Here is a 26,764-nt window from a genome sequence, read left to right as displayed (position 1 = left end):
AACCAGACGGTTCATCTTCTTTCTCATGGGGAACTCTCCCATGACTACTGTCACCTCCACTCCTTAAAGATCAGCCTCTGCATTATCACTTCCTTTGCGTTGTCACCGAGGCCACGAAAGCTAAGGGAGAGAGTGACACCCGTGTGGCCCTGCCCTTGGGTGCTTCCTCCAGCCTCCCCAGGGATGTCATTTTTTGCAGGGATGTCATTTTTTGAAGGGACTAGCCAGGCTTCCCACAGAGGCGCCGCTCTGGGCCAGCGCTGCCCTAAGGAAGTAGCTAACAGGGGAGACGGTCACCAAAGCCATCAAAGGGGCTCTAACCTTGGACTTGTTCAGAGTAGGTTTTAAGGACCGCAATTTTAGGAGAAGGCATTGACCGGACAAAGGCAAGGGCTCTGTCTCTGTGGGCAACGCGTTCCACACACATCACCCCACCTACTCCTCACGAGTCTGTGAAATATTTATGCCCCCATTCTGCAGATGACCCGCCTTCCTTCAGGCCTCGGTTTATGCCAGCTTCTCAGTGAAGCCTTTCCTGGCCACGCTCCCTGAAATACCAACACCAGCCCCTCCTGGAACATTTCTGGTGCCTCTTCCTGCTTTGCTTTTTCACCGTACGACTTTATCACTCTCTAACATGCTAGTTTACTTACGTCTCCTATTTAATGTCGGTCTCCCCGACTCATATATAATTTCTATATAATCATGTATTATAAAAGCTCCATTAGGGCAGGACCATGTCTGTTCTGTTCACAGCTGTATCCCCAGCACGCAGCACAGCACTCAGCACACAGTGCAGGCTCATTCATGTCTATTCAATGAATGAATGAATGAATAAGGCAACTGAAGTTCCGAAGTTGAACCCAGCAATACAAGCTATTAAAAGGCAGAACCAGTACTGGATCTCAAATCCTGCCCCAGCACCAGGCCTCCCTTCCTGGGAGAACGGCTAAAACTGCTACATCAGCTGCGGTCTGGGAGATGGACGACCAGACAAAACGAGGCACAATAGGACCCAAAGGGGAGCAAACACATGCTGTTCGCATTTTCTTTGAGAAAGGCTAGAAAACCAAAGGCAAGTTGAAGGACCCGGGAGACAACAGAAAAGTGACAGCTGATTCCAGGCGGGCAAAAGAAGAAAAACATAGGAAGATAAGGCAAAATGAAAACAGAAACAGAGCTTGGGGTGGAGAAGCCTCCTCCATCCCTGGGGCTTTCTTTAGCAGCAGATGGAGAAAGGAAAAATTCATACAGCCTCCTGGAGAGTCAGGAGAAGAGAAAAAGAAAGAACAACCAACATGTAAGAGAGTGAACTTTGCAAACAGCTTAAGGAAGCCCTCAGGGCTGCGATCCGGTAGGAGCGATGGGGTAGGACTGCCAGGTGTTGGGGGTGAGAAAGTCGTGGTGGGGGAGGAGGGATCCTAAATTGGGGGGTTCTCTCAGAGTGGCCTAGAGGGGGTCGAGAAGCTTCACAATGAGAATGAGCCAGGTGGAACATAAGGGGGAGCTCAGCACCTCTGAACAAAACCAATCTGCACAGCCCGACTGTACAGGACCCACCAATGAAGGGAGGTTACACTGGGCTTCGATGATGGACATTTCCAGAAACTTCAGGCTAGAATCTCCCCCTGTCCAACACCAGTGATTATAAGAAGCGGCAGACATAGTGGCTTCCCTTGGGGATGAGCCCAGGATTCTTAAGGGAGGAGGCAACGGATTCAAAATATCATCGTGGGGCTTCCCTGGTGGCGCAGTGGTTGAGAGTCCGCCTGCCGATGCAGGGGACACGGGTTCGTGCCCAGGTCCGGGAAGATCCCCCATGCCACGGAGCGGCTGGGCCCGTGAGCCATGTCCGCTGAGCCTGCGCATCCGGAGCCTGTGCGCCGCAACGGGAGAGGCCACGGCAGCGAGAGGCCCACGTACCGCAAAAAAAAAAAAAAAAAAAAAAAAAACATCATCGTGGCCCTGCACTGTTATGGGTACCACCTCAACCCCCTGAGGTTCAGAGCCTGGTCCTGGGGGAAGGTGCCTTGTTAGGAAAACACCTAACAAGGGTAAATGATGGGCAGGGGAGCACATGAGGACAGACGGGATAATGACCCGAAACTGAGAGCTGGGGACCAGGTGACACCCCAGACCAGGCCAGCTTGCTGGAAAAATCCAGCAGCCTTCCAGGAACCTGACAACTTTTGCTGGCAAGGAACTCCTGAAGGGTGGTCTCAGAACCAAGATGCAGGCATGGGTTTTACAGAGAGGCCCTGGAGTAGGCCCCAGGGCGAAATGACAAGAAGGGAGGTTGAACTTCCTGGAATCACAGAAAGGCTTTTCCAAGTACCTCTCAGAGTGTTTACTACTCTTGGCTGGAGTAACTACCGAATTAAAAATCATCCATATGGGTGAAATGACATGATGTCTGGGATTTGCTTTAAAAAGTCTCCAGGGTACTTCCCTAGCGTTCCTGTGGTTAAGACTCCGCACTCCCGATGCAGGGGGCACGGGTTCGATCCCTGGTTGGGGAACTAAGCTCCCGCATGCCACATGGCACAGCCAAAAAATAAATGAAATGAAATAAAATAATAAAATAAAATAAAAGTCTCCAGCCCCCTGAAGATGGGGAAGGTAATGGAAGAAACCTGATGGGCAAAATGTTACACAGTTTACATATTGAAGCTGGGTGAGGGTTACAAGGGAGTTTACTATACCAGTGGCTCTCATAGCGCCCTTTGGAGACCAGCAGCAGAATCACCAGGAAACTTGCAAATTCTCAGGCGGCTGCAGGAGACCTCAGATCTACTAAATAAAAACCTCTGGGGGTGGGCCCAGCATTCTGGAGTTTTCACCAAACCTCCCAAGGCTGCTGCTCCCGTGATGCTTGCTGATGCTTGCTCAAATTTGAGACCCGCTGCGTTATACTATTTTCTTTCTCCCTCAGTGTTTGTGCAATTATTTCCATAATAAAGGCTTTAAAAAAAAAACCCAACCCTATGGGCATTTTTGTTGTTGAGTTGTTTATTTCTTACATCACTTGTCTTCAATTGCCATTTCACTATTGTTTTGATCTTTTCCTGGAGCCAGAACTAAAAGCCAGGAAGCAGATGCGACTACCCCTCTCTCCCGCCCCTCCCTCCGCAGTTTGCAAATGTAAACTTCCTGTAAGAGACGCCCAGGCCGGGTACACAGCACTCACACCTGAAGAACTGGGTCTCCAAAGGGGCCCAGGAACAGCCCTCACCCCAGCCCCCCGCAGCGGGGCGAGATGCCGGGCGAGGAGACGCCTTCCAGGGGTCACCCTACAGGAGTCCGGGGCCCAGAGAAACTGCCACCCGCTGATCCTGGGGGTCAGCCGGAGCTCCCAAGAAACGTTCCCCTGGCCTGCCTCTCAAAACTGCAGCCCCTTGATCTCCGTTCTCCCTTTAGGAAGTTCTTTAGAAAGAAGACCGAGAAGGGAGTGGCGGAAGCCGGGGCCGGGTCACGGGGCCGCCCCCTGCAGCATCATCCTCTCCTCCCTCCTGTTTCTGCTGCTGGGAGCACGGGCGAGGCCGGGGAGGCCTGAGTGGCCGCGGGAGGGAAAGGGTTAACAGGCCGGGGCCACCTTCCCCTCCTGGCCAGCCGGCCCCCCTCCCCCCCACGTGCTGTAAAACAATCCCAGGGTTTCCTCTTTAAGCTGTTAGCCTCAGGGGCCATTATGGGAAAGAAAGGTAGCCGGGCTCTTTTATCTGCAAGAATCCATTAAGCTTGGCCTCGGTGCCGCGGGCCGCTGTTTACGGGCAGCTTCACTAGGGCACCCTAGGGGGACCTCTCCCCAGCCAGGACGCAGGCGCACCTGTACCCCATCTCACCGCCACCACCCCTCCCCCGCCAGGAACTGGAACTCGGGAGGCGGGGAGTGGAGAGCAAGAAGCCCCCAGACCAAACCACAGTTCCGAGCAGTGGAGCTCCCGGTTCACACCTTCCTGTACGCCGGGGGAGGGGGCACACGTGCGACGGCGAGATGGGAATTGAGCCCCTCGCGGTCTTCGACTCTCCACGCAAGTCTGCGCGCCGCCCCTCGGGTGCTGAACGCGGGCGGGAAGGCGGGCGCGGCAAGATGCGCACGTGTGCCCGTCGGTCCGCGTGTCGGTCGGTCGCCGCAACCCGCGGAGCGTGTGCTCCCGGCCCCATCCCCCAGCCCGGGCGCTCAGACGGCCACCGCTCCCCGCTACACCCGCGCCACCGCCCGCGGTGGAAGGTGGCGCTTCGGGCTGCAAAAGTGTTTCCACTGCGGGCCTAGCAGTCACCCCTTTACCTCTCTTAAGGAAGCTGTGGCGCAAAACGCCGGCTGGAGAGCCCTGGAGAGGACACTAGAGGTTTCCGGTGTCTCATCAGAGCGCAGTCTAACACCGATTAATTATATCTTCCCCCGAGAATCATTTGCCCAAATGCCCACTTTGTGCCGGCCTCCCAATCAAAACGAGGGAAGAAACTTCGACAGGCCCGAGGCATAGGACCAGAGAAAGTTGGCTTTGAATTCTGGTCTTGGGGGCAGAGGCAGGGGGAGAGGAGGGGGGGCTACCAGGGCCCTGGGAAGGTCCAGTGTGATACTTTCTTGGAGCTTCGCGGGCGAGGGATATTCCCTTTTTCAAATTGCCAACAATGCAGATTGTTAAGAGGAGCAAAGGTGGCAGGGAAAGCAACAAAACAAAACTCTTTCAATTCTCTGTTGTGTCCAGCTAGAGACAGAATATCAAGTCTGTGCGTCTCCTTCTTGAAATCTCTGTGCAGTGACCTTCTTTGGATCTTCCCCTGCTCTTTCCCCATGAATATAAATATTTTCTCCACTTGCCATATGTTACCCACGCACTTCCACAGACCCCACTGCCACTGCCCCGCTGGGCTCCTTGCAAAAAGAGTCTGCCTGCCGCTCAACCGGGAGGGCAGGGGGAGGAGGGGGCAGTGTTGTTCAAGGGACAATGTCACTTTCCTCTTCGTCAAGATTCTTTGTCAATTGCTGGGGAAATAATTGACCTCAAGCTACTTCAGTCACAACCAATAGAAAAATGGAATGGTGATGTGTCCAGCTGTTAAGGGGAGGCACGCATGCAGGCTGGGAAACAAAGGTGGCTGGGAACAGAGCTGACATGAAAAATATGTAATGCTTCATGTTGGAATTCCTGGGAAACAGTGGACTTTCACTTAAAAAAACAACAACCCTAGTATTCTGTTCATTTGCCACATCTTCTAGTTTGTGGTCCTTAATTTATGCCTTTGGATAGCTTAAAAGGAGAATCCCAACCCAGAAGAGCCCTTTAATACAGCTGCCATCTTTTCAGTTCTCTGACCCTTTCCTTAACTTGCACACTGGTACTTTTTTCCAACACCCTCCACTCCATCAGCAGCCAGAATGACACAGTTCTGTCGGACTCAGGGGCCCAGGGAATGATTTGAGAGTTCAGTGAGTATTGTTTGGGGGTTTTTGTTTGCAGGCAGTGGGAGAAAGAGGCAAGAGAATGCTAGGCAGGGGACACCAGGAGAAGTGAGAAGAGCCCCCAGAGAGGCCACCAAGAAGAAATTCACAACTTGCCTTTGCTTCGTTCCCTGGGACAGATGATGGTTACAAGCAGTTTGTTAAAACAAATCTCCTATTTCAAACCACAAGATGTCCCATCTACGAAGCCAATCCTGTCCCAGGTTGGACCAATCGGGAACAAATCAGTAAGGACATTTGATGCCAGCGGTGCGGTAACAAGCAAGCACGATATCGAACAGCAGCTCAAATAGGCCTCCAGCACAAGCTCTGAGCGCAGACTGTGTGGTTGACTTACAAAGAGGAGAAAAGAAGCCTTTGGAGGAAAAAAATTCAGATGCTACAAAAGCAGCCCAAGAGCTTTGGTGGTTGAAATCTTCTCCTCTCCTGTGTGACTAAGCCCACGTAGCAGACGTGTGAGTGTGGATGAAAAGCCATCACACAGAAGAACTAAGATCCCTGCCCTCTCCAGGCTTACAACTGAAACACAAAGGGCGGGGTGTCATATCAACATGGCACAAACTCCTGTCACCAGGGGGGAAGAGGTCGCCAGAGCCCACGCATGAATTTCTCGACAGCCTGCTTCTTCTCCATGGAGTCGCAGGGAGTGCGGGTATGTGTACAAGTCATCTTGAAAAGAAAGCACAGGCCGTGCACAGAAAGTGCCTCATGGTAGAGGTAAGGCTGGTAAAACTCCATGCAGACGTCCAGTAACGTATACTTAGCGTCACTGTAGAACATTCCCCAATTGCAGGATGCGGTATTCTCAAATGGAATTTTTGAAATTTGTGTGTCTGCTCTCAGATGACCTCAGGTAAACAGGTTGATGGGCATATTTTCAAATTTCTCCAACCAGTAACTACACTTTACTTTTCTCAGAATTACTGACTCTAATAACCGGTGGGGTGGTATTGAAGCAAAAAACCTGTGGAAGGAATTCTCTGGTTTCCGTCATTGTTTGAAGCTGCTGACTGCCATTTCATCTGAAACTAGAGAGATGTTTTTCACATACCATCCTTGAAGAGAGATGGGTCTGGACTGGTTTTATTCTAGCTGGATCTGGAACGTTCATTCTAGAATCCAACAATTGTCCAACATGAAATATTCTAATGGTGCCTATTAAGCATTACCCCCTGCCAAGTTCATCTAATGGTTCAAAACAGAATCCTTTAGGTTGGCTGTCTAGTAATGGATTCTCCCTGGTGACCCAGGTGGGAAACCAAGAGTGGGGTGAAATTGGTGGCCACAGTAGTTAGTAAGGCTAATTGACTCTTGTGAGGATGAAACCTCTGGCCTGGCCTCATTAGCCCTGCTTTAAATCTAACATCTCAGAGTACAGTTGAATGGACATAGCTCTTGCCTGGAGTATATTTGTAACTTGGTAGAAATAAATATGGTTCCAACTAAACACTGCCCCATCTGCGACCTGTTCTGGGCCAAACAGAGGAAATCAGAGTGAGACGCCAATCAGGATTCACACACACTCACGTTGCTGTCACTGCCTGCACCAAGGATGGTCACCTGACCCAAAGCCACCATGCCATTAACTTCTTAGTGCCAATCAGATCCTCTCTTCTCAAGAATCTGAATAGAAGAGATGTATAAATTACGGTAAAGTGTAACGATAATAAGCTTTTCAGCTCAGATGCTGGCCTGTGGGGCAAGAGCTCCATCAAGAGCACAGATGTGGAGGACGGAGGCCTCTCAGATGAGTGGAGAAGGCTGGTCCGCCAGTGGGAAGCGAGGCAGAGACGAAGGCGCCAGTGGCCACGCCGCCCTGTGCTGCCCAGAAGAGCTGTGCCCATCCTCACAGCTGTCCCGTGAGAAACGCGCCCCAGGAAGCTCGTTGTATGCTAACAGTTCCACGTTTTATTTGAGCTAGCTTGACTAAATTTCTTTCCTTACAACCAAAAGGTCTCAGACTACAACAGAAATAAACACACAAATTATCCAAGTGATTGTCTCAACTTGCCAGCGAGGACCAGTGTCCCCAGTCTCAGGTCCCTGTGGATGTCTCTCAGGAATCTCAAACCCAGCATGCACACAAGCAAACACATCCACTTCCCGCCTGCATTTCCCCATGTGTTCCCAGACCCTCCCAGTTGTTCAAGTAGAAACCTAGGCGTTAGCTCGACCTTCCCCTCTCCTTTGCCTCCTGTATTCACCCTGCTACCAGTCCTCTCAAATATCGCTCAGATCCACCCATTTCTCTGCCCCTCCACTGCCCTGCCCTAGTCCAGGCTCCATCGCCTGCTGGTATCTGCAGCAATGTCCTATACCCATACGTCTAATGCTGAAGTCTGATTGTTGCGCGCGGTCGCGTGCATGCTCACACACACACACACACACACACACACACACGAGCATTTAAAACACTCTCGTGGCTTTCCTTTCCCTTGTAGGGTAAAATCAAAACTCCTGAGCTCAGCCTACGATGCCCTGGCCATGCACCCTCTCCTGTCCTGCCTCTCAGCATCCCGCCCACGCTCTGCCCAGGCTGAACCTCTTTCAGTTCCTCAAAAATGCTGTGCTTCTCTGCCTGAGGGACTTTCGTGCACCCCGTTCCCCTTTGCACAGAACTCTTCCTCTACCTGGCTGACTCCGACTCTCCTGTGGCGTCTCAGCTTAGACTCCGTGTCCTCCACAAAGCCTCATTTGACTCTAAACTCAAGGCGAAGGAACCCCAATATGTGGTCCTGAGACCTTCTGACCACTCTGACCACTTACCAACCTTCTTGGTCGTTCCTCATTTGCATTATCTGTCTCCCCTGCTTGACTGTAAGCTCCATGCAGGTGTATCCCCAATGCTGAACCCAGAGTGCACGCTTAGGAAGGACTGGAGGAATGAATGGATTAGGTTCATAACAACATATTGTTAGATATTTTAGTGAACCAGCCCTTCTACTCATTTTTGTTACAGCTTACACCTTTTAAGGATCTGATACAAGTCCTGAAAGGGAAGGTGCAAGATGAGGCCAGAGAAGAACATTAATAATAATGATTACTGTTACGAGCATTAACGCACCTGAAATTTCTCCTCCCTTGTTGCACTAGGCTGTAGATTATAGTCTCATTCCTCTGATTACAATTTGACTGTCTTTGCCCTTATGGTGAGTCCTTACCCAGGACTCTCTTGGATCTTCATGCAAATCAACCTCACAGCCCTCTCCAGAAGTCTCTCCTCCTAACATCAAACTTACGGTGGACATAAACCAAAACATCTCCCCTACACGTGTGCAGGAGCATATCATTTGGATGAGGAAACTGAGTCCTCGCACAGAGACGGCTGATGTAACAGATCAGGCTGTTCTTTCTCTCCCACAGGCTGCCTTGGGGACCAAACAGTCTATGGAAGGATAGATCAGACAGGAGAGCTTGGAGGCTGGGGGCAGGGAGGTAGCAACCAAAACATCACAGACACGACGCGCTCAGAGCTAGATGTGTGTGGTGGTCTTGGAAAGGAAATAAGAGAGATTATCAGGTGGAGTCACTGTGGATGAAGATGCCTCAGACCCAGAGCCTCAGAGAAGTAGACAGCAGCCGGGAGGAAGGGTGTTCAGGAGAAGGTGGAACCAGCATGGTTCCCAGGGTGGAGTCATACATCCCGAGGCTGGGAGAGGATTTCTGTCGGAGAGGGAAGGTGGTCACTTGGGTTTTAGGTAGATTGGGTTTATGATGCCACAAGCAGTCCAAGTGGAACTTGGAGTCACAGGAAGTCATCTGCAGAGAGGGCTGGGGATGCCAATTCGGAGGTGACCAGTGTAGAGTCGGTAGTTGCAGGATGGATGCGGGAGATTCAACAGTGTGAGACAAATACAGGACCAGCAGGTACTCCCCAGGTGACATCAAGACGACCACGGGAGACTGGGAGAAGGACTTCAAGGAGCCAGAGCAGGCCGAGATCAGAGGCATCCCAAACGTAGTGCGAGGCGACAAAGCCAAGGGAGGAGAGGCTTTAAGGAGTTGTTTGCGACCTTCAGCGCTCGTCATGTATCTGAGCCCCGGCCACGGGCCAGGCATGTTCCAAGGAGGTCTTCACCGATGGGCTCGTTTAACTCTTGCAGCAGCTCTCTGGGCGGGGTGCAATCATGATCCTCATTTTACAAGTGAGCTGAGATGCCGGGCAATCACACAACTCATCGAGGTCAGGTGGACAGAAAAAGGCAGAGGTAAGATTCAAACCCATCGTCATGGAACTCAGAGCTGGATCTTGAAAGAGGAAGGGAAATAGGGAACAGAGGACATGCCGGTGTTCTGTGACGCTAAGTCACTTGACAGAACAAAACAGAAGTCTCTATTGTGCATGGGCATTGAAGCTGAAAGAGACAGAAGTCTAGACACTCTTCTGATTAAGTGAGGCCAGGACAGGGAGGGAATCAGAGAGGTCTGAGAAGGGGCCACAGCCCTGAGACAGTGGCCGGCGTCTGCTGGGCTGGCTGCTGCCTCTCCCCCTCCCCTACTGGAAATGCAGCCCCAGGGTTGCCAGGATGGGTGCTTTCCAGTGGCCACGGAGCCAGTGAGGGCAGAGACGGGGAACAGCTCATCCACTTGCCAGAGCCCTAGTGGCAAAAGGCCCTACAACCCAGGAGCGAGGTGGAGGCCCTGAGAGGGACTTGCCTGAGGCCCGCGGCTGGGGGTGAGGGAGGGAGGTGACCATAAAAAAAGAAAAAGTCAATTGTAGGAGCCTCCGAGTTTGCTTACAAGTGAATTGAGAGCCCTAGGAGTGAGGCAGAGGGGCTGTCCTGCCTCATTCCTCAGCTGGGGGCTTCCTGCTGCCTCACTTAATATTCTTTTATCTCTTCCTCTCCTCCACATTCCACCCAAGAACTGGAAAAGCCTTGCCCACCATTCAGAAATCTAAATTTAGGAATCAGAAAAGCAGGAAAGGAAGGAAAGAGATGGGCCCTTTTTCCAGGGAACTCAGAGGTGACTTGATGCTTTCATGGGAGAAAAGAACCAAATCTGCCCTTGGCTGCTGGGACAGACCTGTGAGTGAGGAGGGACACCCCAGGCCTCTGGAAGAAGTGGGAAGCAGACCTGGGGGGCTGGATGGCAGGCACCTGAGACAGGAGGCCCACACCCAGGTCTGAGGGGGCTGCTTCTGGCGGCACGAGTCTCTCCCAAGGGGAAACACTGGTCCTGGTTCACGGGTCACGGGTCTCTCCCCTCAGAACTGCGTAACCCAAGCCCGTCCCCACCAGTTGGCCAACTCCTCAAGATGTACCCTCTGACACCTCCCCCCCCCCCACTGCAGACAATGGATTTTTGCTCTGCAACAGCTGTGTCTTCTGCTTTCAATCAATATTGCCGGCTTTCAAGGCAAAGCAAAGAAGATTCGCAGGTAAAGAGGCATCGTCTGAGCTCAGCAGGCCTGCTGGTTTGCCTGTGGAAGTGACTCAGGGCAGACACCGGTTACAGGCAGGCTGCAGGTCAGGACAGCGCCCCCTGGAGTTGTGCACGCGGCAAGTGAAGGAACCCTGGGCCTCCGCGCCCCCCACCCCCTGCTTCTCCCCAGCCCTGTGACCTGCGCCTTCCCTGTGTCTGCGACTGAAGCAGCTCCTGCCAGACTTCCTGCATCTCTCTGCCTGGACTGTTTCTCCCAAGTGGCACCATGGCTGCCTCCCTTTTGTGTCTTGATCTCAGCTCAAATATCGGCTCCTCAGAGAGGCCGTCTCTCTGTCCGGTGGTATTATTTTCAAAGCTCTCATCCCTAGCCAGAAGTCATTTAAAAATTTACCTGTTAGCTCTCGCTCCCCCATAGGATGTAAGTTCCGCGAGAGCACGGCCTCGGCCTGCCTTGCCCTTCCGTATCCTCAGCACCTAGGAAAGCACCTGGCTGGGATCAAGGCTGCTCAGTGAAAGGATATCAAACTGAATTCATTTAACTGAAGCTTCCACCCACAACAAGTGGCCAAATGTTACAAATGATTTGTTTCTAAGCAATTACAACTTAGCTACAAATAATTATTTTTGCCCATCCCTCAAAAGGATGGTCCATCTTCTCCCTCCTCCTTTGCCTCTTTCATCTCATCAGATACTACATTCGGAATGTCGGGAACATCTGTAAACTCCCCTTGGTTAAAGGGAACCTATGACTTTAAAAAAGACAGTCATCACTGAAGTTGGTATGAAACGGCGCTGTAAAAGGAAAATCTCCCAAGGAGATAAAGGGCATCAGGAGTAGGGCGGCGCCTTTTTATGAAGAGTTCCTAGGTGGTGCTGGGCCAGCTGCTCCACCCCGGTAAAATAGGGCAGCAGGGAAACCTGCCTGTGGCCTGGTTTAACCCTTCCCTGGCCCTCAGCTCACTAAGATGCTGCGGAAGATCAAAAGAATTCGAGCACTACTCGCTGACTGGAAGAAAAGAGCAAACGGAAAAAAAAAGACTGATTCCAACGTTGCTCCCCAGCCCCAAGCTTTCTTCTCCCAAAGAGCCTTCTGTTCGGAGAAATTAAAGGACTCTGATAGCAGATCACAAGTTCAGGACAGAAAAGCTTCACTATGCAGCCAGAGACTGTATTGTGGGTAACCAGACATCGGACACTGTTTTTTGCTTATGAACTTTTGGAGACCATTCGAATAAAAGACTGTTTGTTCCTGGACACTCACCAAGCCTTTAGGAGGAGGGGGCATTTTTGTTTTGCATTTTCCCTTTGTAAAAAAAAAAAAAGAGCGAGAGAGAGGAGAGACAGAGACAGAGAGACACTTGCTCTATTTACTTTTCAGATGGAAGAACCTAGACTAATTTGTTTACTGTTGTCGGGGATTTGTGTTTACAAGTTCCTATGCCGTTGTGGTAAAAAGAAATGCTATTTTTAAAAAGCAAAACCCCACACAAGCCTCCATATGCAGGGCTTTTCTTCCTCTTCCTGTCTCCCCACCTTCATCTGACAGGTGGTCAGGAACCTATAAGGCAAGTCAGCACTCAGGAGCTAACTCGGAGGCACTTTTCTCTCCCTGCCTCCCTTCACAGAAGGCCATACCGGACCTGGAAAGCACTCTCTCGTCAAAGTTCAGTGAAATTCTACTTGCCCTAAAAGTCACACCCCAGATCTGCTGCTTTTCAGAAAACCCAACTCCTGGCCTGTAGGAGGAACCTACACCCTAGGTTTCAATTCCCCATCCCTTGCAGTCTTCATCCTCCTTGTATCCACGGACCGTTTCTGCAATCAAGCTAGCAAGACGTGGACTGATGTCCTTTTAAAAGAGGGTGTGCCGTAACTGGGTCACTCACTGTGTGTGACTAATCGTGGTTGCCTGGAACCACAGTGACTGTGGCTTCAACCTGACTTGGTTGTTCGTAAACCGCAAAATGACCCAGCCATCTGCAGGCTCTGGAGCTTACAGCTCTTCCTAGGCCCGTTCCTTCCTCAGCCGCGGAAGGGATGGGAGCAGCCCTGGGCTTGGGGCCTCTGGGCATGTGCAGCAATCCAGACGGGTGGATCTGACCTGCTCAGACTTCCTCTCACTCAAGTCTTTGCAGGCTCCAGCCTCAGCAAAAGCACTGGCAACAGCTGCTCTCTGGTCCCAAGTCCACTTTAGCCACACTGAGTCCAAATGAGGAAAAGAAGGGACCCAGAATAAATTTCTTTTCAAGAAAGAAAAAAGACTTCTCCCAACTTAGTTTGGGGTCCTTTGTTGTCCCTATCTTTTACTCATTTGTTGCACTTAAAATGTGATAAAATCCATACATCTTTCCCCAATCACTACAGCAATTTAAGGAGTTTTCAGGACAGAAGCATCCTTTGCCAAAGGCTCCCCCAATGTATCCTAAGTTAGGAGCACCTGAGGTTGCTTTGCGGTAATTCTGGCCCCCCGCAGGGTCAGGGATCAGTCTGGTCCGGGTGCAGGGAGGGAGCAATTAACCCCTTCCCTTCCTGCCACCCCACATCATTTTTTGCAGGCCTGCAGTGCTAAAAAAAAAAAAAAAATCAGGGCGAAAAGGTATAGTTATAAATGAGGAAAATGATTGGTGGTAGGGGAGGGAAAGCATCTGTTCTCACTGCCTCTCAGCACAAACGCCTCACCCCACCTCTCTGGAAATAAGGTTTTTTCCTACATAGTTGGGGTAGGAGTAGTCGAAGGTCCGCGGTGGACTCAGCCGTCTTCTTCAGCCCCGCCCCCTTACCTGCGTTCCTCTCACCCCCTCTGAGCAATCCCTCAGGGAGACACTCACTTTTTGCTTTCTTATCACATTAAGTCTGTAAGGTAACTACTGTCTTGGGGAGAGGAAGGGGGAGGCATTTTCTCGGAAAGGACGGACGGAAGCAACAAATGGGAAAGAAAACAGGCAACGCTTGTGAAACCCCAAACCGGATTGGTAAGAGCAACATCATAAATTATGGATCCCTCGAGCCGCCTCAGGCCTGTCACCGCGCGGTCCGTCTCCAGGGACCCGCCGGGCGCGGGCGACACCGTGGTCCGGGCGCGCGGGTCGCCGGGGCCTGCGATGCCCCTCGGGGCCCTGGGGGGAAGGAGCCCCCCGAGCCGGCCGAGGCCAGGCTCGCCTTTGTTCGCCGGGACCCCCGGAGCGCGGGCCGGGCCGGGGGACCGCAGGGGCGCACGGGGCAGGTGCGGGGCCGGGAGGGCGGCGTCACGCGCGGGACGCCCATCTGGCCCGGCCTTCCTCCAGCGCCCGCGGCGGCGGGGGTAGAAGTCAAGGTCAGCGGCGGCGGGGCCTCGGTGGGCGCAGAGCCCCGGCCCCTGGGCCCGCGCCGCGCCCAGCGCCCCGCCGCCAGGCCGCGTGCGCCCCTGCTCGCCCTTCGGCCTTCCTGCGGGGCAGCTGTGCCGTGACCCCGGCAGCCTCCGGGCTGGCGGGATTAAAGGAGCCTCCGCCCTGCGTAGGAACTGCGAGCCGGGTCCCCCAACCCTCACCAACCCCACCTATTGTTTTGTTTTTGTTTTGTTTTTTGGCAGCATTTCAACCACTCTTCATAAGGTGGGCAAGCCCATCCCCCGGTTCACATTTAAATTTGTTTGTGTGCCAAATCGGCCTGCTGTTACAGCCTTTCAGCACTGCAACCCGCACCGCAGACACAGTGAATGAGGAGATTAAAGTCACCGAAAAACGACTCATCCTGCAGATGTTGCCTGCGGAAGGCTGCTCTATTGACGAATGTGTAAAGGGGCTTTGTGTGTGTGTGTGTGAGAGAGAGAGAGAGTGAGAGAGAGAGAGAAGGAGGGAGGGAGGGAGGGAGGGAGAGAGAAGCCTCACATTTGTTCTTCGGTAATTTGTCTTCAGTAAGTTTTTTTTTTTGATGATGATGATGAAAGGTCAACCATGAGACTCAAAACTAAGCAACCTTCTCTAGCAAGCCCTACTCCCAGAAATGAACGGCAGAGTTGGGGCTCTCCTGGGGCAGAGAAAAGGGAACTCCAGATCAAGCCGAGTCGGGTGTGAGTTAGGCCCTGGAGAAAATTGTGCGGAGAGGAAACGTGGGGGACGGCTTCCTGGATTTCTGCTGCAGGAAGAAACCACCAGTGGGAGGGAGGGCAGCGAGGGGAAGGGCGAAAGAGGGGCGGGGGAGGGGAGAGGGCTGGGAGGAGGGACCGGGCCTCCTTAAGGCCGCGCGAGGAGGGCGGGGTGGACGGGGGAAGGTCGGGCTGCCTTTGTTTGGCTCGGGCCGGCAGGGGCTGGGCCCGGGGGAACTCGCCTGAGAGCGCCCAGGCGGTCAGCTGCCCGTTGAGGTACCAGCTGGCACCTGTGCCTGAGAATGCCGCGTGCGTTCGCAGCATCGTTATTGAGCATTAGAGCACCGCAAAGGTAATCATTAACAGTTAGAACAAGGGAGCACGGGGGACTGGAAACCCCAGACCCCTCGGCTTATGAAACTCCCAGTTTACACGTGTAATTTCCAGCAGGGTTTGGAGGCCACCACCTCTCGCAAAGCTGCCAGTCTGTGACTCTAGATTCGACAGCTGGGACCAGTTCCCCGGGGGCTTCTTTCCAGCTCTCCTCCTAGCTCAAAGGTCAAATTAGGGTCAGAGATAAAATGTCAAAGGTCATCACTCAAATGTTCTGATAACCGAAGCAGTTCCACCTGGAATGCCAGAACTATCCTTTTTACCTGGAATTAAATAGGTCAAATAAGGGGGAGTGGGCACTTTGGTCTTCAAATAACAAGAATCACCTCGACGGCTAATTGCTGAGCTCTTTTCCTGTGTCAGACACTCTGGAAGCACTTATCACCACCACTTGACAGATGAGAAGACTGAGGCTTAGAGAAGCCCTGGGGGGTACACGGAGTTACTCAGCGCCCAGCAGTCCTGTCGCACTGCCGGGAAGGGGAGGAGATGGCAGTAGGAGCTAAAAGCCCACCAGACAGCAGGCAGAATGAGAACGTATATTCTGATTTTCTGTAGCCATCAAAGACCCTTTCTCAAAGCTTGAGCTCTAGCACAGAAATGCTCGTTCTCCAAAGACGTCCTCTCCAAACATGTCCTGGTTCGGGTCAGAAGTAAACCTCACAGAAGTTAATGTTAGGGTTTCTGGAAAACCAACTGTTTTCAAGGAGTGTCTTCTTTTATAGGTTGGTATAGTAATTTAATTAGTGAAAAATGTTTTACAAACTTCCTTCTTAAAAAGTTTGCCTTCGGGCTTCCCTGGTGGCGCAGTGGTGGAGAATCTGCCTGCCAATGCAGGGGACGCGGGTTCGAGCCCTGGTCTGGGAAGATCCCACATGCCGCGGAGCAACTAGGCCCGTGAGCCACAAGTACTGAGCCTGCGCGTCTGGAGCCTGTGCTCCGCAACAAGAGAGGCCACGATAGTGAGAGGCCCGCGCACTGTGATGAAGAGTGGCCCCCACTCGCCGCAACTGGAGAAAGCCCTCGCACAGAAACAAAGACCCAACGCAGCCAAAAATAAAATATAAATTAATTAATTAATTAAAAAAAAAAAGAGTAGCTCCTGCTCGCCACAACTAGAGGAAGCCTGCACGCAGCGGCGAAGACCCAACGCAGCCAAAATAAAATATAAATTTATAAAAAACAAAAGTTTGCCCTCAACACATGCAACTCATTATATGGACAACAGTAAACTGTTTAGGGATCAAAATCGGCTTTACGTTCGAGACCCAGCTAGGCTAGTAAACTCACCGCCCAACTCCTGACCTAACTTTTTTTGACGTTGTGGTGACTGAAATCAGAGAAGACATTTCGTTTTGGGTGCACATGTTGAATTATAGCATCAGATTATGATGCCGAACTGAAGCATTATTACTATTAATACTGCTAGTCATGAATAACAGCAATCATGTAAACTGGGCAGTTATGTGTCAACTATTGCACCAACTGCTAAACATTCATTATCTCATTTAATCCTTACAGAGAAAACCCTGACTTCCACTCCCTTCCCAGCCTCCACTCCACACGGCAGTAGCAAGAGAGCTCTTTGTAAAATGTAAATGAGGTCAAGTGCCGCTCTTGAGTGAAGTCTTCCAATGGCCTCCCAAAGTGCTCAGGAACTGAGCTCCAACTGCTTCCCTTGGCCCACAAGCCGGCACCACCTGGACCCGCCTGTTGCCTATTTCCCCTCGCAGCCCACAGCACTGTTCTCCAACCAAGAGTCCAGTGTTCCGTTTCTTCAGCCTTCAAAGACTCTTGCACCTCAGGGCCTTTGCACATGCTTCTCCTTCTGCCTGAAATATCCAGCCTTTGCCTGGCTGATTTTGTTCATTCTTCAATTTAAATGCCTCCACCTCATGGAGACCTTCCTTCAAACCAATCAAATCACCCTATTTTCCTTCATAACACTTAACATCATGTAAAATTGCTTATTTTTTGTTTGCTTACTTGTTCATTTCCCTCCCTGAGCAACAAAAGCCAGAAGGACAGGGACGCACATTCAGTGTTGCTCTCTGATGCATCCTCCACACCTGGTGTTTTGGGGACGTGCAGTGGTATTTGTTAAATTAATCAACAGAGAAGCACTCTCACAGGAGGATACTATTATTACCCTCACTTTATAAATGAAGAAACTGAGGCACAGGGGTGTTGAATAACTTGCCAGAAGTCCTACAGCTGAAATAGGGCAATGACTGTTTCAGGTCGCTAGCTTTGACTGAAGCCAAAAACAAAATGACAAACACACGTGATCATGAAGAAATGTTAAGACCAAACTGGATTCTATGGGAAAGGGACTCTGAACAATTTGAATTTACAGAAGGGTGCTATTTCCAAATACATCATCAAAGATGAATACATCATCTTGCACACTTATTCCAGCCATACAGGTTAACATTAAGTATTCTGTGGCTTCAGATGCAATGTTTCCTACTATTTCTGACTTTTTTTTAAGGTTTCAAAGTATTTGAGGATTCAGACTATGTCTCTTCAAATAGCATGGGCTGACGGGCATTCCATCCAGTCATTTCTGCTCTTACCTAAGGAAACCAGCAGAACGTGGTTTTATTTCACAATAGTAGGAGCCAGATGTAGCCACAAACCCAGTGACCTATTCTTCTAGTACAGTCGGCCCTCCCTATGTACGGGTTCTGCGTCCTCAGGTTCAACCAACCTCAAATCAAAAATATTAGGGGAGAAAAAGAATTCCAGAAAGTCCCCAAAAGCAAAACTTGAATTTGTTCCATGCAGGAAACTATTTACATAGCATTTACATTGTATTAGATATTATAACTAATCTAGAGATGATTTAAAGTTTAAAGGAGGATGTGCATGTGTGTGTGCCATTTTATATAAAGGACTTGAAGATCTGCAGATACCCTGTGATCAATCCCCCTTGGATACCGAGGGACAACTGTACTTCTAAATCTTTGCATAAATCAGAAGAAGCCCTCACCCGAGAGAAAGGCAAAATTCAAAAAGAGGAGGGGCTGACTTATCCCTAAATTGCTGGAGTGCCTTTACACTTAAGGATTTGCTGTTTCTCCAGACAGTAAGCAAACAGCTTTTCTGTAGTGAGGAAAATGTCCTTAGTCTTTTTGTTGCTTTCACAGCTGGGATAAACCTGCAAGTCCTACTGAGGAAGTGCGGCCGGGTTCCAGCAAAGCCCCGTAGCTGCACATGCAGTAGCTTCCCTTCAGAGAACTGAAGTTTTCTGTTTCCTCCGGCAGGAACCATAGATGCTCCATAGGAAAATACAGGAATTCGATTCACATGGAACAAAACACAAGCCCAGGGGAGGGAGAGATTTTCCTGAAATATATGAATTTCCCTGGTTTCACATGACACTGTGTATGGTTTATAATTCACGTACCACAGGAGGCTGAAAATTGTCATTTCCTGGCCCCTCCAATGGTGGTTTTCCAGTGAGGAGAGCGTTCTGACTAACCAGTGCTGTTTTTTTTTTACTTTGAGTCTTCATGTTTGTGAAAGAAAGCCGACCTGTACTTGCAGGGGGAGGGGATGAGAAGGTGGGATGCAGAGAAACAACCTAGAGTTGGTCTTATTATCAATCATCTCTGCCTGTTGTCAGAGTTTTAACAAGAAAAACCTACCCACACAGACCGGCATTGATGTGCATTTCGGCACGTTACTTAGAGCATAAGTGAGACATCATCTAACTTTCTATCAGATGGGGTTTTTAAATATAAATATTCAGACCAAATTGAGATTTTTAGGAGCATTTTGTAACATCCAAACCTGATCGTGAAAACACAGGCGAGAGAGATTATATGCACTCTTTTTGTGTCTTTTAGTACACAATTTTGGTTTCACTGGTTCACTTTGTGTGTGTGTGTGTGCGTGTGCGCGTGTGTGCGTGTGTGTGTTGAGGGGGGAGTTTTCGAACCTTGAGCTTCTGTGTAACGTGCATTTGCTGTTATACTTAAACGACGCTGAAGTTAGCTGAGGCAGGCAGAGTGAACCTTCCGTTTGCTCTGGTTTCATCAGTGATTTCTCTTGTGTGTTGGACGTGAAAATTGTCTTTTCATGAAAGCAACATCGGGGCTCATTCAGCCCTTCAGGAAGGCCTTCTGTGACATGGGGAACCTTGGTGTATGAGGTATGATCAGCTGTCTGTAGAAATGACAGGCTCTCAGGGGTAGCCAGTGAATGTGCGGCTTGCAGAAAATTAAGAGGCCCGGTGTCACGGAGGGACGAACCCACATTCTCAGGAAGGTAACATCGAGTCACCAAAGAAGACCTTGGGCCCATCACAGTGAGGGAATGAAGGGACCCAGTCTCAACTTGAAATGATCAGCACGGGGATTTTTAGATCCAGAAATTGTCACTGTCTCCCCAGAATTGTCGGGGGGAAGGGGGAAGAGGATGACTTGACCGATGAGTAATACTATGCACTCTGGGACAGACTCCTGACCCCAGAGATGGAGGCAAGAAGGACAGACGTCGGCGGCCTCGTGTTGTAGGTATTCTTGACCATGTGGTTGGTAGATTTTGCATCACATATGAATTAGCTGGACTTAGGGCTGACATGTCAGTTTCCTGTGGGTTTTGGTTAAGCGAGAAGCAGTTCCAAGCCAACCACTCCAGGTGACCTAACTAATCATTTCTTGACCTGAGAAGCCTGAGACCAGACTGGGGACTTCGCCAGGCAGTGCCCCCTGGGAACCCAGCCTCCCAGCCAGCTAGCCCCGCATCCAGCAACTCCCTAATGGTGGCAAAACCCCAGGGCCAGGAGAAACCCTGAGAGGGAAAGTGCCCCATCTCTTCACAACACCTCAGCCCACAGCTGCAATCCCGACATTTGATACTTTTCACACGATTCACAACTATTAATCAAAAAGCAGTTATTTTTCAACAGTCTTGAAAATAGACACCCCAAAGTCAGAGTTTCTAGGGATTTTCCCTCCGGGAATAAATGTGTGAAGAAGAATCTTCCTGAATGGACATAACTATTTCTAGTGAGGCAAGAAGGCTGGAATATGTTCCTAGAAAATGAGAAGGAATCATGCTTACAGTTATGAGGTACGCTCAACTCAGAAGGTAAGGCCTCTCAGGAAGCAGAAGAGTGAATGAATGAATAAATGAATGAATATGGTGCCACTCAGTGAGGAAATGAGGGGTAATGCAGTCTCACTGTTTTCTGGGGGAAACACTTACTTGTTCACAGGGCCTTTTTTTTTTTTTTTCCACTGCTGGAGGAAAGCCACACATGATGTGTTTCTGCGGAGCAGCCTAGAGACAATTAAGCTAGGTTTCCAGAGAACATCCTGGCCCCGTATGTAGTGGGTCCGTGCTGGCCTCAAAGCCTTCCTCATCAGCCTCAGGTTACTCAGGTGGTCCTTCAATTTACTTGAAGGCGTTAGAGGAATAATGTAAAAATCGAGAAGAATTGAGCTCATAACGTGATAAGTAACACAATTCTGCGAGCCTATTAGAGGGGAAAATTGAAAAGGTTGCAGCCAATTATTAATAAGACAGGTGAACATGAGCTGTCTGGGGATGTGCTTGGACCACAGGAAACAGATTACCGGTGTGAACATGCTCGGAGCGGTCACCTAGCAGCCCTGAGGAGGGATCCAGCCAGGAGAGGAGGTGTTTTGATCGTCCACAGGAATTTTAAAAAAAAAAGTGAGCCAACATAAAATCAAGATTCTTTTCCTACACGTAGTAGAATCTGCACTTTTACCTTCTTTATCTCACACACTTACAAACAAAATTCTTCATTTTTTAGTTTGAGGATGCTAACCTGGGTCGGAAAGAGCAGGATACAGTGATTAATCTCATCTAAACCACCAAAAAAAATTGCTTTTGGGAAAATGAAACCACCATACTTCCTTGAAGAGGGCCGGGACTCTTATAAGACAGGCAGGAGCCCAGGGCACAAAATTTAAGAAGGCACTTATGTCCGGCAAGTGCATGCAAGTGCAGGGCTGGCGGCTGAGAGGGAGAGGGAGGGCCTCCTTAAACCGGGGGCTTGTGCCTCCCTCTGGCTCTGGCCCACTAGGAATTACAGTGGGGTGGAAGGAAGAGAGAACGGTAGAAAGCATGAAGGCTCTTTTACTAAAATAAAATCAGAGAAGTACTGGGCTTCCCATTTCTATTATATTGTAGAACTCAAACTGTAAAACTCTAAACTCTAATCCCCCCGACTCCGTCACCTCATCTAAGAACACGCTTTTAGAAGCTTTGCTCAGGACGGCAACTCTGGTTTAATAAGGTGGTTTCTTGCTGCTTTTGAAACCTGTCCACCAAGCTCTGCGCTCCCTGTACATGTGGAATAGCTGAGCGATGTCTTTTTTAACCTTTATTTTCCTAGAAACATCACCTTTTAGCCCCTCTCAACCCCTTTCACCTTTTCTTATCAAACCCATTTTCCTTTAGTCATTGAGGTGCTAGGTTTCCAGTTTCCATTTAGTCACATATACTCTAGTGGAATCACCTAGGGTTTCCAAAAAAAAAAAAAAAACACTCTCTCTACAAAGATCTTTCTTTCAGCCAATGTCGTTTCAGGTTTGTACAGCGTATACTAGAAATAATGGTGGGAGAAAATACTGAACGTAATCTCTAGACCACAAAGATTGCTGATCGCTGTGCCGAGAAAAAAGCCAGACTGGGGCTTCCCTGGTGGTGCAGTGGTTGAGAGTCTGCCTGCCGATGCAGGGGACACGGGTTCGTGCCCCGGGCTGGGAGGATCCCACATTAAAAAAAAAAAAAAAAAAAAAAGCCAGACTGTAGCTTCTCCATGGGTCCCTTGATCTGCAACACAGCACAGCTCCATCATCCTGGCTGATTACTCCAGGGAAAGGGGTCTGACCTGACAGAAACGAGCTATAGGCTGGTTGGTGGCTGTGAGGTGTCCTGACATGACCACACTGCTTCATACAGACGCTCTGGACCAGATGCTTACAAACCCAAGCAGGTACCTTTCAGGGAACTGCAGTGTGAGCTGTTAAAGGAGACGCAGCTACAGAGGAGTGAGAAGGGATGGAAAGGGAATCAGAGAAGGACGTAAGCAGGAGGCATGAAGGCGGGAAAGCTGGAAGGCTGCAAGGCCATGAGTCATGGGAGTCCGGGAGGCAGAGGGGAGGAGGGGGAGGGAGGCCAGCGGTAGTGACAGCAGAGGCGCACAGGAGGCGCTGGCCTGGGCTGTGCTTGCAGCGAGCATCCCTTGTCCTTTCTTCACGCGGCAGGGGCATGACCATCCCTGGGGCACCTCCCCAACCCCCGTTCCGGGGCTTTGTTTTCAGGGCGCGGACGCACCCCAGCCCCAGCTCCAGCTCCAGCTCCAGGACTGGCCAGTCAGAGCATCCCATTCACCTGGCTGCAGGGACTGGTGTGAGAATGGGCCTGTGACCCAAACCAGGTGAGCGAAGCCAACGGAACTGGCTTCCAGAAGTATTACTGAAGCTGCAAAGAGAAGTTCTTTTTGCTGCGGTTGTGAAGCTAACCTTGCCCCGAGCCACCATAAGGAGGATGTCGGCCCCAATGCGAAGTCAGCCCAGAGAAAGGCAGACCCAAGGGGTCGAGGGGGAAAGCCTGGGCCATGAAGGTGAGGCCTACCTCTCTCTGACACAGAAGGAGGCACCGTGATGGGGCCAGGCGCTTGCTTCAGGGGACAGTGGCATAGCTGGGCCAGCTTGGAAGGACCAGCCCTCATTCTCTCTAGTGTGTACCATATAAACCTAACACCATACTTGCTGAAAGAAAGCAGCTCAGAACACAGTGGCTTCTTAGCCGGTGATAGTTATCATTACCAGGACATGACACACGCTTATCAGCCAGTGGGACCCCATCTCTGACTCTCAGGGCAAAGTCACAAATTTTCAAAAGGACCCTTGAAAGTCCCTTACGAAGCTGCCACATTGGAGAGAATTTCTCCAAGGTCCAATACGTCCAGATTCTCCTCACTTCTGGACAGATCATTGCTTCCTCAGTGTTTACATGTGAGCACTTGTGGAGAATCCATCTCTTTAAATGCCAGAGTGACAGAGATCAGGCCACAAAGGCATGTGGCAGCTGAGGCCCCCTAGGAGAAGGACAGACTTCTGACGCCCATCTCAGCCTGCGAGGGGTGTAGCTCATTGAGTGGACAGACAACACTGCCTGCACTGTCATACTGTTATTCTGCACTCCCCACACCACCGTGGAAGTTCTCAGAATGGTCTCCCTTGATGATCAGGTGGAAGCTTCGGCCTTCACAATCCAAAAGCAAAGTTGTAAGAAATGGGCCTCTCAAAACCCCCAAATTCACACCAGAAAAAAAAAACAAAAAACATCTGGAATATCTCCACACCAGACTCTGTCACACACAAACTTGTTGAGAAGACGTTACTTATCTTTGCAATTTCATGTTTCCACTTGAGGGTGGTTTTCCCAATGTTTGCCCCAACAGGGGACTTAAACTGTGTTGGTCATTTTAGGACAAAGAGACACCCTTGACAAGGAGACTCTCACATACATCTTCTGCATTTTCTGCTGAATTACCCAATTTATTGTGGTTTGCCATCTTCTGCCTTTTCTTAAGGCTTGAGATTCAAGAAATCCTCTACTCATCTTTGGAAAGTAAACTGGTTATGAAAGTAGCTCTGGTAATATTCATTACAGTTTTAAATGACTCTTCTTTTTTCCATTTCATCATAGTCAAAATTAATTTTGTGGCTCAGGTACATGAAGAGATTTAAAGCGATGTTTATAAAATGAATTAGGCTCTCCCTCATGTTATTTAGAGTCCTCCATTGTGTAGATATTCAAACTGTAACGGAGAAGCAATTCATGAGGGAGCTCTCTGGTGTCCCTGATTCTGGATCCCAGAAAAGTCACATAGATCCCTGTGGTCTCCACCTTTGTCAGCAGTAAGATGAGGCTGTTGGAACAGACAAGCTCTAAGGTCTCTTCTAGCTATGAAATTCCATGATTTAGCAATTTACCAATTGTAAAACTGTTCATTCAGCTAGTCCTTATTTCAGTATGTCTTCAGGGTTCCGGTAGTTGATTACACACATACAAACACATCTTTAAAATTATATCTCTTTGCCTGTATTGAGCCATATCATGATCAACCGAAAAAAAAGACTTAAGCTAGTTCGTTACTAGAGCTGCCCCATCCAACACGGGAGCCATTAGTCGCCGTGGCTGTCTACCTGGAAACGAGTTCCTCCATTACATGAGCCACATTTCAAGTGTTCCATGGCCACATGTGTATAGGACAGCACAGATATAGAACATTTCCACCATCACTGAAATTTCTTTTGGACCAGAGCTGTCATTAGAAGGAAAATTGTTTCTAAATAAGAGACTAGGGACTTTCCTGGTGGCCCAGTGGTTAAGAATCCGCCTGACCATGCAGGGGACATAGGTTCGAGCCCTGGTCCAGGAAGATCCCACGTGCCGCAGAGCAACTAAGCCCCTGTGCCACAACTACTGAGCCTGCGCTCTAGAGCCCGCGAGCCACAACTACTGAGCCTGAGTGCCACAACTACTGAAGCCCCTGCACCTAGAGCCTGTGCTCCGCAACAAGAGAAGCCACCGCACTGAGAAGCCCGCGCACCGCAACAAAGAGTAGCCCCTGCTCGCCGCAACTAGAGAAAGCCGGCGTGCAGCAACGAAGACCCAGTGCAGCCAAAAACAAATTAATAAATTTATTTAAAAAAAAATAATAAGACACTAGCTTGGGTGCCCAAGACTGGTTACTATTTTCCAAGGAGTATTCTTCCTCTTAATCCCAGATTGATAAATCATGACCTCCAATGCCAGTCCCATAAACCAAGTCATTTTTTGGCAGAATTTAAGGCATCTCAAATGTCTGCTTAAAAATACCTTCCCCATGAGTTTGTCATGGGGTTTCCCCACCCACTCTTGCCCACTTCTCCCTCCCTCCCACCCCTGCCAACTTCCTCTTCTCTCTGCTGATCCCTGGCGTCTAGTAACCCTGATGTAATAACTCAGGGAAACAGCAACTAAAGAGGAGAAAACAGAGAATTTTCCCTCCATTCAAACATGCCATTGATTACAGGGCATAATATTGTTTGTTTTTTGGTTTTAACTTTTGACGTTGAGATGATTTTAGATGGCCTACAGGTGAGTTGCCAAAATAACAGAGAGCTCCTGTACGCTCCTCATACAGCTTCCTCATGTTAACACCTTACATAATCATAATACAATGATCAAAACTGAGAAACCAATGTCAGTGTAATTCTACTAGCTAAATTGCAGATTTTATTTGGATTTCACCAGTTTTTTCACTGATGCCTTTTTCTGTTCAGCGACCCAGTCCAGCATCCCATGCTGCATTTATTTGTCACATCTCCTTACCTCCTCCGATTGGTGGCAGTTCCTCAGTCTTTTCTTGTCCTCCACGACCTTGACATTTTTGAAGAGTGCTGGTCGGTTATTTTGTAGAATGGTCCTCAATCTGGCTCTGCCTGATGTTTCCTCATGACTAGACTGAGGTCCCGCATCACTGGGAAGGAATCTTCAGAGGTAACGTATCCTCCGTGGTGCCTCATATCAGGAGGTACAGACTGCTCTCTGGCACAGGGACAATTGTAGCGAGTGACATTCCTGAGAAAGCAGATCCAACAGTGCTGGTTCTTCTGTCTCATGACTGTGCCCAGTGGTGTCAGGGGTGGGAGCCATGACAGATGGTACTAGGAGATGAGAGCCACAGGGTTTTCATTTGATAGATCCTGTGATGTAATCTGGTGGTGTTATGCCTTCTCTCACCCCGCTAGATTCTCTGGGATTCCCAATATCTTTTTTAATGAGTTTCTTTTCTGCTTAAATCAACCCCAGTAAGTTTCTGCTGCTTACCTCTAAGAATGCTCACGGATGGAGAAATTGGAACCAGAGGTGGTTATAGGAAACAGACCTCGAGGTAATGAGGGAAATCTGGGATTGGTTATCAGACCGAGTTGGGGCAGATAGCAGAAAAAAAGTTCAGGTAAGAATCTGATTCTGTCAGGTCCAATGCATGGTGGCAAAATGGTTATTCGTGACCTGTGGTCCTCCGAATTAAGTGCCCATTCAGGGCAGGCTTCAGGGGGACAGGTGACTCCTGCCAACAATGGTACAAAGGCCACAAGGAAATAAAGATCTAAGGGTGGAGCTCAAATATGTAAACTCTTGGCACAAAGCATAGTCAGAAAAACATGGGACTTGTATGACAGTTAAGATGAACTCATTTCTTGCAGATAAGCCTGAGGGAGACAACAGCGAGACTCAAAGCTGGGTCCTGAAGGCCGAAGAACTCCGTTGCCAGTTGAATTCACAGCCTTAGTAGGTATTTTATGCAAAATTTAGGGCATTGATCAGGAAAGAGTAAAAGTCTGGGAGTTGAAATGGGGATCTGGGGAGGATCCACTGGAATCCTCTGGCCCCCCGTGAACCTTCCACAAAGATCCACA

At 49.7% G+C, this 26,764-nt stretch overlaps 1 protein-coding gene across 2 annotated transcripts in view; it reads right to left on the bottom strand.

The window, feature by feature from the left end:
- CLVS1 (clavesin 1) overlaps positions 1–25,994 on the bottom strand; it is a 415,580-nt gene extending 389,586 nt beyond the window's left edge. Inside the window, exon 1 of one of the 2 annotated variants that reach the window (XM_060287675.1) lies at positions 25,674–25,994. The gene's annotated coding sequence lies outside the window, so the exon portion shown is untranslated. The remainder of the gene's footprint in view (positions 1–25,673) is intronic. The other variant, XM_060287672.1, reaches the window with a different exon arrangement.
- Between the last annotated feature and the right edge of the window lie 770 nt (positions 25,995–26,764).

Source organism: Globicephala melas, chromosome 17, assembly GCF_963455315.2.
Source record: "Globicephala melas chromosome 17, mGloMel1.2, whole genome shotgun sequence".
NCBI lineage: Eukaryota > Metazoa > Chordata > Mammalia > Artiodactyla > Delphinidae > Globicephala > Globicephala melas.
This window is presented reverse-complemented; position numbering and strand designations above follow the sequence as displayed.